Consider the following 12,776-nt stretch of genomic DNA (forward strand, 5'->3'; position numbering starts at 1 on the left):
ATAATATGGAAGGCAACATGTAGAGTTCGTTACCATGTGTCAAGTACTTCACCTGAATTTTTCTTAAATCTCCTCATATCAAAGATACAAGTATTACTGTCCTTGTCTTAAAATTAAGGAGATTCAGGCTCAGAGAGATTAAGTAACATGCTCAAGGTTGCAAAATGCTAGGAGGTAGCATTATCAGGCTTTAAACCCAAGAGCCCCTTTAGTTGGTTGAATGGTGGCTCCCAAAAAGATATGTCCACATCCTAACTCCTGGAAACTATGAATGTTATCTTATTCGGAAAAAAGGTTCCTTCAGATGTAACTAAATTAAAGATTTTGAGATGAGGAGATCATCTGGGATTATCCAGGTTGGTACTAAATCCAATGACAAGTGTTCTTATGAGAGTGAGGCCAACAGAGATTACCGACAGAAGAGTAGGAGACAGTGTGCCCATGAAGGCAGAGACTGCAGTGATGTAGCTACAAGTCAAGGAATGCCGGCAGCCACCAAAAGCTGTAAGAGGCAAACAACAGATTCTTTCTTAGTGCCTCCAGAGCGACTGTGGTCCTACAAACACCTGATTCCTGACGTTTGGCCTTCAGAATTATGAGAGAATAAATTTCCGTTGTTTTAAGGCACCAAGTTTACGGTAACTTGTTGTAGAAGGCCTAGGAAACTAACATAGCCCCCAAACTCGATCCTTCCAGCATATCTCATTACCTTTCCAAGAAGGTTTAAGGATCTCGGGATATTTAAACTAAAATAGAGATGACTGAAAGGACTTTATTTAAAAAACAAAAACAAAAAACTATACTGATTTTTGGAAGTCCTAAAGAGCAAAAGTGAGACCAGTAGGTAAAAATTACAGGGAGAAACTTCAGTTGAAATTAAACTTTCTAACCATCTAAAAAAGTATTAAAGACCAAACCGTGTTTCAGTAGTTAGTAGCCACCAAAATGATTTCTTTTCACTGGATGTGTTCAAGAAGACTGATGACCATGTAACTTTGGGGAGTTGAGCTGGCTTAGATGACTTAGAATCTCTTCCCATTCCCAAGTTCCTAAAAATTATAAAATATTAGATGCTACCACAAAAACCTAGTAATATGATAAAATATTACAAGTGAATTTTGCAAGGTTTCTACTATCATGTATTCAAATAAATACTATTAGCTAGTTATGTGTCAGGCACTGTGCTTGGTGATGGACACAAACATGATGTCTACTTTCATAAAGCTTACAGTCTAGTGGGAGGGACAGACATATATCAAGTAATATACCAACAAATGTAAAATGACATGTATAGACATAAATGGTGAAGAAAAAGTACAAAAATAAGGGAAATGTGGTAAACCTTCCCTGAGGAAATGATGCTTGAGTAGAGACTTGAATAAAATTTACAAGATTTTACCAGATAAAAGAGAGGAAAAAGCTTTCCAGGCAGAAGGAACAATAGGAAAGGTCTAATGGTTAGGGCAGCATGTTTGATACAAAATGAGTCCAAAAGGTTAGTACAGGCACATTGAAAAGCTTTGTCTTCATCCTAAATGTGGGACATGATCAAACTTGTGTATTTAGAAAAGATCAATTAATTCTGCCTGCAATGAGAATGGATTAGTGGTCAGCCAGAGTGGATGCAGGTGGACCAGTGATAGGTTATTGCAACAGTCCAGAAAAGAAACAATAGCAACTCAGACAAAAGTGATAATGGTGGAAATGAAGAGGATAATTTGAGCTTATTTAGAAAGTTAAACAGGATTTGACAATATGGAAAGGCCAAGGTTTCTGTTCTGAGAAAACAGATGAAACGCTGATACCCTTCACTGAGGTAAGAAAGAATGGAACAGGGCCAAGTTTGAAAAGGGAATCTCATTTTGGGATGAAGTGCATCTGAGGCATCTGAGAGGTGTCAATTAGGCCACTGGATATAGAGTTCTTAAACTCTGTTGGCAGGCCAAATCTGAGTATACATATTTACATGGAACAGCTGCATATTCTTTTATCTTTAAGGGAAAACAATTATTGTTATAAAATAATCATTATTCTTTAAAAAAAGATAATTTCAAAATTGTGCTAGCCTAAAACACAAGAATCACTACCTTACCAAAGGCCCTAAATTAATACTAACCAAAGATTACCTATTTAAAGGACATTAGATATATACCACTCATTTAGCTACAAAATGGATTTCTTCAGAATGAAAACAATCCATCTTGGTGGATTCTCAAGTTAGGATTAGTGACTGCTCTCACATCTTTCAAACACAAAAACTGAAAAAAAAGTTTGAGGCAAAAAGTTTGTACTTTTTATTCCCAGGTTGTCCACCTCCCCCTATGTCTGAAAAATACTGACTTAAGCATCTTAATTGTCAAGTATAAATGATAAAGTTTTTCTCCTGGAAAAGATTCTAATTTTCAAAGTAGAAGAGAAGAGAATAAACAAATCAGACTTTTCTTCTTCCAACACATACCTCCGCAGGCTTTGCATTATACTTAGAGGAAAAATGACTAGACTACTTTAGATATTAATTGTGATAACTAAGGAAATATTTACCCTAGATTTGTTTCCATTTTATATGAACAAACAAACTAGCTACCAGAAAGATGAAAGACAGAACTAAATGAGTAGGCAAGAAAATTGGATTATATTACTAACTTTTCTAAAGAGAATCTACTGCACAAAATCTTTGAGAAAGAGCCAGTATTCTTTACATAAAACTAGAATTATATATATCACATACTTCACTGAGGCAGAGGATGAACTAGACTACATAGCGTTTTATATTTATAAATATATTTATATTTTACGTACATAAAATCTTTTGGACTCCCCACAGATAATGCTTTAAAAACAACAAACAAGCATTTTTAACACTCCTGTATTATATGATTGCTGCTACTAATATCAATTTGCTCTCAGTGGGAATATAACAACTCAGAAGGTCCCAGGGTAAAATAAAAGACTAATAATACTGAGACAAACTTGTTCGCTTTAGAAACTATCCTACAAATAGGAATCTTGGCTCATGAAGTGTGAGGGCAGAGTGGAGAAAAAGCAAGTTAATATGTGAATGAAACTGAGGTTAACCCAGGATTTAGCTCTCATTCTTCACTAAGTAAGCTTTCATAGGCAAGCCCTTCCGCCCTTACTCCAAGTTACCCTTACCTCAGCAAAACCACACAGCATGAAACAGACAGTAAGCATTTCCTGGACTAATTTGTATTTGGATAGAAACTTTAATATCTTTTATATTTCATTAAAATGGATTTATAATTGCCCCATTAAGAATGTTTCAGGGCAAAAATAGACAAATCAAACACCCTTAGACATTTTTGGTTCAAGACAGTATACAGAGTATTATTTCATATTATCATATACAGTATATCCACGCACAGTGTGTGTGTGTGCATGCAAGTACATACATGTACACTTAGGAAAATATCTAAAACCATATAATTGAAATATTGTTAAATATGTATGATTGATTTACAATTAAATTTTCTTCTCTTTGCTTTTCTATAATAAACACATATACGTACCTTTTTACATTAAGAAAATATATTTATTGTTGACCATGTCATAACACAAGACTCAGAACTAATTTTAGAAGGAATTTTTATTTAGAAGAAACTTTACCATTTCTGTCCTCTTCATTTTTCAAATGGGGAAAAAGGCCCAGTGAGGATAAGTGACTTGCCTGCCCAAAATCTGATAGTTGACTCCCTATGGCCATAATTATATTATTCATACTTATGTTTATTTTTTATAATTATGAAAGTTAATGCATTTTCATTAAAAATAATCTGAAAAATAATGAAAGCTATAGGAAAGAAAATGAAAATCACATATATGCTTATAAACCAAAAATAACCATTGATTTGGGGGGTTTTTTGTTTCCTTTCTAAAAATTTTCACTACAAAAATAATACATTTTCAATGTAGAAAAACTTAAAAAATATAAAGATAAAAATTAAGGAAGAAACACAAAAATTTTAACACTCAATCACATAATTGGTGATACCGGAATTGTTTCTTTAGACTTAGTTCCTAAAGCCAGTTTGGGGTCAACAGACTCGTTCTATGATGGTGTTTTTGTGTAGCAAACCCTGGTTGATTCTTTAATTTGTGATTATTTTTATATAAAAGATCTATTACTGAAAATTTTATTTCACAATTGTTTAATGAAAGACAAAGGACTAAAAAAAGGTGAACAAAGAAAATACTCCAGTTCTATTTAGGGACAGATTTAGTGAATGTAAACATAATCCACACACACAAGCCCAATTGCAAGCTGCATAACACAGATTTTCTTAAGATTACCCAATATGTTTATTCATGTAATTCTTCTATTTACCAATACTTTTACAGGGTAACCTATACAGTTGCCAACTGGCATTATTAATTACAGAAAAAAAATGAATTATGAGCAAATGTATTTATAAAAACAAGCAAATCAAACTCATAAATTACTGAACCATCATTAACTCAATTAGCAAGACATTTGAAAATATTCATTTTTATCTGATCCTTTTAAAACGTATACCTTCTACATATTTTATAATGCACATAAATGTATTAGTACAATAATAGGAATACCATTTATAAATAAATTTGATTCAGAATGTGTGCTCAAAATTTACTTGTAAGGGTGACAATAAAATTTGGAGATCACTGCCCAGAATCCGGGGCCTAGCTGACAAAACTGTCTCCTAATGTAATTTCAAAGATCCAAAGATTAGAAGAAGGAAGTTAAAATGACCAATTATCGGGCTTCCCTCGTGGCGCAGTGGTTAAGAATCTGGCTGCCAATGCAGGAGACACGGGTTCGAGCCCTGGTCTGGGAAGATCCCACATGCCACGGAGCAACTAAGCCCGTGAGCCACAACTACTGAGCCTGCGCGTCTGGAGCCTGTGCTCCGCAACGGGAGAGGCCGCGACAGTAAGAAGCCCGCGCACCGCGATGAAGAGTGGCCCCCGCTCGCCGCAACTGGAGAAAGCCCTCGCACAGAAACGAAGACCCAACACAGCCAAAAATAAATTAAAAAATAAATAAATAAATTAAAAAAAAAAAAAAAAAAACAACTCTCTGGAGATATTTAAAAAAAATAAAAAATGACCAATTATCTAAAACTTCATATGAAATATTTTAGGAATCAAATAAGTTCTAGTATGAAACATTATTAAATAATTTGCTTAAATTTCCAGATTCTGGGACTTCCCTGGTGGTGCAGTGGTTAAGAATCCGCCTGCTAATGCAGGGGACACGGGTTCAATCCCTGGTCCGGGAAGATCCCACATGCCATGGAGCAACTAAGCCCATGCGCCACAACTACTGAGCCTGCACTCTAGAGCCCGCGAGCCACAACTACTGAAGCCCGCACTCCTAGAGCCCATGCTCCACAACAAGAGAAGCCAGGGCAATGAGAAGCCCTCACACCGCAATGAAGAGTAGCCCCCGCTCACCGCAACTAGAGAAAGCCCATGCAAAGCAACGAAGACACAACACAGCCAAAAATAAATAAATAAATAATTTTTAAAATCCAGGTTTTATCAATGGCTTAAGAAATGTGAACACTAGCAATCTGTTACCATTATATCATTTTAGATCTCAAAACATTTCATAATTGTCATATTTCACACACACCCGATAAGACAGGCCAATGGTATTTTCATTTCATGGTCAGAAAAATTAAGCAAGGAGAGAATAAATGTGTTGTCCCAGATCACTGGATTGATACATGTGTCTTTTAGAAGTTTTCCAAAGTGCATATAAACAACTACCACCTTAAAAATGAATTTGACTTTGCTGTACACCTGAAACTAACACAACATGATTCAACTATACTCCAATATAAAATAAAAATTAAATTTTAAAAAAATGAATTTGAGTGCAGTCTAATGAACCATTTAGCTTTCTTTCAAAACTCCTTTCTCTTTAAAACAATAGTAATTTGATCCCCGCACAAAGCCTATTGTATAGAGTGCATGAATAGTCATATACAGTGTGAATTCTGGAATATAAAAAAGCAAGGAATTCAGATGACTTGACAAAATTCTGAAGCTGGTTAAGCTTTGGTTTGGCATTCCTCCCACCTTCCTTCTGGTGCTCCTACTCCCATCTCCGAAAGGTACCTTACATCTTCCCAAAGTTCCTCACCCCAGACACCTACTCAAAGTTTCTTTCCCTTGCTTGATCTAGCCCAGTCAGGATAACTGATTTCAGCCAACTAGCACAACCAACATTTGACTTAATCATTAACATTACCAAAAAGGCCCCTGACTTCTCTGTCTGCCAAGAACCCCTTGAGAATCTCATAAAAGTTAAGGACCCTCTCCCCAGAAAAATCATATAGGCCCATACAGTATTTTTCAAACAATTTCAGGATTCAGGATCACACAGCCAAAATATATCCATGAACCCCAGAACTATAAAACCCAGGTTAAAAAACCCTGCACTTAACCTATAAATACCATAAAACTTCAAAATCCTTCAAAAGAGATTATAAACTTTAAAGATTATAAACTCAAATATACGATACTATATATACTCAAATACATAAACTCTAATTGTTAAAATTTAAGTCATCTCCCAAAGTTTTTATGTTGTAATTCCCATGAGAGAAGGAGAGTAACAGGACCTATTTCTAAGCACGGGTCATCTATTAAATTGTGTTTTAAGGCCCTACCCCTATATTCAATAAGATTCCCAAAATCTATTGTGTTTAATTATCATGATTCATGGCAAAACAATACATACACACACACACATAAACACATTCAGAAAATTTATTTTATTTCTTAATTGCCAAATCCAGTTTTATCCCAGTGAGCTCTATAGTATTTCACATTGCTAAATCCTCTGTTAAAATTCCATTAATCCCTATCCTCAGCTTCTTCAACCCTATACCATTTATCTTATCTCTTCAGCCATTGTTTTTCAACTTCTTTCACAGGCCTCTCTTCTTCCACTTGACCTTCAGATATAGATGCTACCCAAGGTTGCCTTAGTTGTTTTCTCACTCTTGATATTATACTCTTTTGCAGTTTCTATATGACATTATGCCAATGAATACAAATCTAACAGATCCCCTTTTCCCCTTGAGCTCCAGTCCAAGTCTTCAGGTACCTAACCTATTTGACATATCTTGATTCCCACACCTAGCATCATACCCTATTACCTTCCGCCTCAAATTCTGTTCTCCCTATACATTCCCTACCTTATTAAAGGCATCATCATCATCATCCACCAACTATAATCTTTAACTCCCCCATGCTCTTCCCAATCAGGCCACAACCTCATCAGCTTCATTTTCCACTACTCCCCAAGTACAGCAAAATCTGCTTGCTCTTTCTCAAATCAGACTATCATTCCCTTCATCTAGCCTCTTCTTTTTCATCAGTAAAACAGCTACTCATCCTTCAAAGTCCTACTTAAGCATCCACTACATGAAAAGTCTTCCCTAACCTCACTTACTCTCCCTGTATCACTTACCCCTTCCCCCAGAATTCCCTCCCTCCTTCTATAATCCCACACCACTCTTCATTTTAGTTCTCAACAAACTGTATTACAGTTAGTTGCACTCTTATCTTTCTCCGCTATAGACAAAGCCCATGGTTTATTTGTTACTCTTGCACCTAGAACATGACTGGAATATAGTATATCTTTAATCAATGTCTGGGGAATAAATGGCAAAACTCGAGTGAGGACACACTTAAGCTTACTTCTCAGTGGAGGGTACGCGTCATCCTCTTTTGAACATAAAACTAATTAAGTCCTCTAGTCTCTAGCTCCCCATTTCTAGTCCACTGCTTAGTTTTAAGCAATGTTTCATGGGAACATTTCCTCACTTCCTCTTGTTCTTTGCAGGTTTAGCTGCCACCCTAACCACATTAGCATTCAGTGGCAGCAACAAAACAGACTCTCCAAGTTCTAAAAAGTAAAGACTTTACAACTACCAACAGTAAAATATAAGCTCTTTTTTTAAAATGGTCTAAACATTTATGCATACAAAGTTCATTCTTCATGATTCTGAGAAAGGCTTGGCATAGTTTATCCAACAGGCACCATTTAAGAGTTCTGAAGAAAATGTCCACTTAAACTGTCAGCCAAACTTTTCACATTTGTAACCACAGAAATCAGCATACATGAACTAATCTAAATACTGTGCTTATATACTAAACAATACACTACAAATAGTAGACACTGTATACCACCAAACTGATGACCCAAACAAAAGTAGCTCTTTTAGCTTCCTTTAAAAATACTACACCTCCAAAATTCCAGCAATCATCCCAATCTGTAAAACTAGATTCTTTTACTAGTATCATCTACCCTTTCCCCCTCTCCTCCCCACCAACTCTCCCCCAACACACACACACACACACACACACACACACACGCATGCACGCGCGCGTGCGCGCGCGCGCACTCACACACACCCCTCCCTTACTAGACATGGCTTCCTCAGAAATTATCTGATGGCTCGGGAGCAGTTTGATAACGAAGGCTACCAAGTCTGGAATTCTGGAGAAGATTCCTATGGTCAGTTTATTTTCTAAGTGACTGCTGCTGATGATACAATACAGATTGACCTCAAGGATCACAAATGTGGTAGGCCTGCCTTAACCACCCCCTAGTTTTGGTTTGGTTGTTTTTGTTTTGGTGGGGGGGTTCCTTTTAAAAATATACTAGAATATCTCTATGAAGTTTTATTTCTGATTTTTCTTCAGTTCATATAAATGTTCACATTTTAGGACTAAAGACCACGTGATGAAATCTTTTTGAAGCTTCAGTTACTAAACTGCACTGAGTGGGGTTGAAAACATTTTAGCCTAATTATGAAATGCACTGCAGAAAAAATATATATATTCCAAGGTATATATAATCCACTTATTTTCCTTGAGCAATCAAAAATTCTGTTCATTTTCTAAGTTTTGTCCACATTACATCAAAATAACTTCAGACAAAGCATTCTTGTTGCTCCAGGATTAAAAGTTTCCAATAGCTCAATGTGGTTATAATCTTCTGGAAACACCTGAAATTGATTTGTTTCACCTCCTTTACTTTCTCTTCCAGCCTGTTCTCCTTAGTAAAATATTGATGGATAAAAGCACTAGCTGAAAAGCCAAGAAAGTGGATAATCCACTCCCTAGTTAATAAGGAAGGAACTATATGATACATAATGCTCAAAATTTAACATGTATCCAGAGCCTAAAAAAATACTGATTGGACTTGGTCTAAATAAAATGTTTCTAAAATAAACTTAACAAGTGGGTTTCTTTTTCATTGCTGTTTTACTAAGCATTCATGGAAAATTATATTTGGGTAAGCTCAGGCTGAAAACACTAGCTTTAGCTCTCAAGGAAAACATGAAAGAACAGAGAGAAAATTTCCTTCAGTATAAAACATTTTCTGAAATGTTTTTTACAAAACCAAAGATTGGTATTTACCTGTAAGACTGATTTTCCAAATACTATTTATATATGTATTATTAAGCATCACACATAGATATACATAAACGTCTAAATTCAAATATCGAATTCCCTGGATTAATTACAGCCCCAGAGAGAGTATGCCAAAACTTTTGAGGTTAGAGCAGACACTTCTGAGACTCAACAACCCACAGAGCCTTTACCCTCCAACTTTTCAGAGTGGCACTGAGTAGATGAACAAGCCCACTGCAGCATGAAGGACTGGGCTTGCCTAAAGATATCTGACAGAAGCTGAACCTATGCAATAACTTCCTGTTCTCCAGAGACTGGAGGGTGTGCTTCTAAAGGCTGACAGTTTACAGAACTTCCAGAAACCAAAAAATCAGCATACCTTTTCAAAAACTTGTGAAAAAAATTTTAATTTCAATAATACTGTTATTATTATTCCCCAACAAACATTTACTGAATGCCTTATTACATATACAGAAAGAGGTATAAAAAATTTAACCCCAGACTACAAGGAGCTTAAATTTCCCTTAAAAGTCACCCATTTTCTATCATTTCACATAAAATACTTCTTGAAGTAAGTCTGCTTGAACCTATGATGTACAGGCAACGCAAACTCAGATATTTAAATCATGGGAAGTTGGTCTCTAGCTCCCTAAAAAATTAGAGATGGATACATAATTGTGACTTAATAAAACCAAAAAACCGTACAATTTTGGGTTCCACTGGAGTATACATGAATTGGGGGGGAAACCTGAAATCTTTTCTCCTTTAATTCCCTCTGTATCTGGACAAGAGCCCTCATTATCTCCTACTCCTATAGTTACTTCCCTAAATCTGCTGAATTTCCTTAAAACCTGGTAAGAAAACTCCTGTCTTGGGGATAAGAAACCTTTTTTTTTCCCCCCTAAATGAGAATATACCAAGACTCCCAAGCAAAAAGTAATTTTCTTCATGTATACTGAGTTTGAGATGGGGGGTGGGGGGGGAAGAGGAAGGCAGGAAGATGAAATCAAAGGACTTCAAATAAAGATGAACCAAAAGATAGTAAACAGTAATTCTTATTCTGATGGACCTTGTTGAAAGCCACATCTAACTCCTGTCAAAAAAAAAAAAGGTCCCACAAAGAACCCAGCTTTAAAGAGAAAAAAAAAAAAAAAAGTCCCACAAAAAATTCTGCACACAATTCTGGACCCAAGTTAAGAATAAGTATACTACATTACATTTACATTTGATAATTGTATGTTTGCTTTTGCACTCATAAAATAAGGAAATTACACTTGGATGCACAGATGGAGCTAGTCACATTTTCACTACCTATGAAATAACACATCAAGAACTTTCAAACACAATTCTAGAGAGTCAGGCCACTACTGAATTAAGGGAAGGAAAAAACCCGAGCATCTCCAAAGTCCCCCCTCCCCTGAGTGAGGAACAACTCAATAACTTACTGTTCAAGACCAAAGGAAAAGGAATTTTTTTAAAGGCTGGGCGAAGGTAAAATGGGCAAAGGATCACTGTGAGCTGTGACAGCAGATGATGCCCTTCGACAAAAGGTGTGAGATGTGCAGACCCATTCTCCCGCAGAGCTGACAGTCTCACTCACACTACCTTTCACCTTAAGAGTTTCCAATATATTGTCTCTACACACTTAAGAAAATGTGAATTTTGCTCTGACCACAGAAAGAATTAAGCACAAGTGACACCAGCTGTAAAGTAAGCAATTAATATATGCTAATCTAATGTTTAAGAAGGAATGGATACCAGGCAACAGCTCCTCCAACTGGCTGGATATCATTTGAAGCCCTAAAAATATTAAGATTTTTAAACAACTTCAAGTTCTGATGGGCACAGTCAACTAGACTGTCGAAACTTTAGGACGTACAGCAAAGACACAACAGGTGAGAGAGGTGGTGGACATCACCGCCCAGTTAAGTGGATAACATGCAAAGGGCAAACCCCTGAGTTCCCCGAAAGGCTGGGGATGTGGGCTAATACCCATGCACAAGGCCATCCAGAGCCCCTGTCGTTCCAGTGGCAAAGGTTCGGTCCCTTCCCGGGGTCGCGCCACTCCCCCTGTCCCTCACCCAGGGGACCAACACCCCAAGCACAGGAAGAACCGAGCCCCCTCCACGGGCAGCATCTCTGCTAGGGAAGAAAACACAATGTCGCTCCTTATTTCTGCGTACAAAAGGACTTTGCGCCCTCCTCCTCGAACTGCCGCCGCTGCCGCCTCCTAACTTGCAAGAAGGTGGGCAACGCGCCATATTCCAGCGTCCCCCAGTCTACCTGGGTAACAAGCCCACGCCACCCCGGCGGGAGGGAAGCTTCGGAGGTTGCCCGAAGAGCCAGCCTCCTCTCCCGCAGGAGACAGCAGCTCCCGCGCCCCGGCCCAACCCGCCGCGCCGCGCCGCGCCGCCCGCGGACCAGACCCGGGAAAAGCCAAGGAGGCGAGCTGGGAGCCGCGGCTCCCGTCCCGCGCAGCCCGCCCACCTCCCGCTCCCAGGCCGGCGCGCTCTCCCGGGCCTCCTGCTCCCGAAGCCGCGGGAAGGCCGGGCCCGGGCCCCGGGTTCCACGGCGGAGAGAAGGCCGCAGCCCCGAGAGCCTCAGGCGGCGGGGGAGGCCGGAACCCTGGGGCTCTCGGGAGGGCAGCGCCTCCCTCCCGAGCCCGCCAGGGCGCCTGGGGCCTAGTGAGGCCTGCGCATCCTCGGGGTGGCGGTTTGACTGGGCCGGGCCGGGGCCCCCCGCCCGAGGCGGGCCGAATCCGGCGGGGGCCCAGGCCTGGAGCCGGGGGCGGCAGGGTGCCGGCTGCGGGGCGGGCCGGCCGGCCGGCGGGCGGGCGGCGTGTTGCGGCTGCGCCGGGGCTGAAATAGCTGGAGATTGCGCGGTAGGGCACTCACCTCAGAGCGGCTGCGCTACCGTGGGCCTGCGCCGTGGAGACTGCGACCGCGCCGGCTCCTCGCAGCCTCCTGCCACCAGCGGCAATGGCGAGCGCTGCCGCCTAAGCCGCCGCCGCCGCCGCCGCCGCCGCCGAGAAGGGGGAGGGGAGGGAGAGGAGGCACGCACGCTACGCACGGGCTCGGCTTCCCCGCCCGGCCGCCGCCATGATGGGGAGGTCGGCACTGCCTCGGCGGGGCGTCCCGGAGGGTGTTTGGGCTCGGTCCCCCGCCGTCCCCCGAGGTCTCCCCGCGTTCACATTTCCCTGTAGAGGTTTGGATGGAGCCGGAATCACGAAAGCAACTGGATTAGGGAAATGTGCACGTCCCGGGGAAGTAACGCAGACGACCCAAGATGGTTGCTAATCTGTAAATAATCACATTTCTCGCCCCCCAACCCCGGGAAATAGGACC

The 12,776-nt window shown here is 40.0% G+C and overlaps 1 protein-coding gene across 9 annotated transcripts in view; it reads right to left on the minus strand.

Annotated features, from left to right (window-relative positions):
• Nucleotides 1-12,461, minus strand: part of NRF1 (nuclear respiratory factor 1) — a 132,831-nt gene extending 120,370 nt beyond the window's left edge. For 6 of the 9 annotated variants that reach the window (XM_059933412.1, XM_059933407.1, XM_059933410.1 and 3 more), the window contains exon 1: nt 12,327-12,461. The gene's annotated coding sequence lies outside the window, so the exon portion shown is untranslated. Of the gene's footprint in view, nt 1-917; nt 1,050-12,326 lie in introns of all 9 variants that reach the window. The other 3 variants (XM_059933414.1, XM_059933409.1, XM_059933415.1) reach the window with 2 other exon arrangements.
• Between the last annotated feature and the right edge of the window lie 315 nt (nt 12,462-12,776).

This window comes from Balaenoptera ricei, chromosome 9 (genome assembly GCF_028023285.1).
Source record: "Balaenoptera ricei isolate mBalRic1 chromosome 9, mBalRic1.hap2, whole genome shotgun sequence".
Taxonomy (NCBI): domain Eukaryota; kingdom Metazoa; phylum Chordata; class Mammalia; order Artiodactyla; family Balaenopteridae; genus Balaenoptera; species Balaenoptera ricei.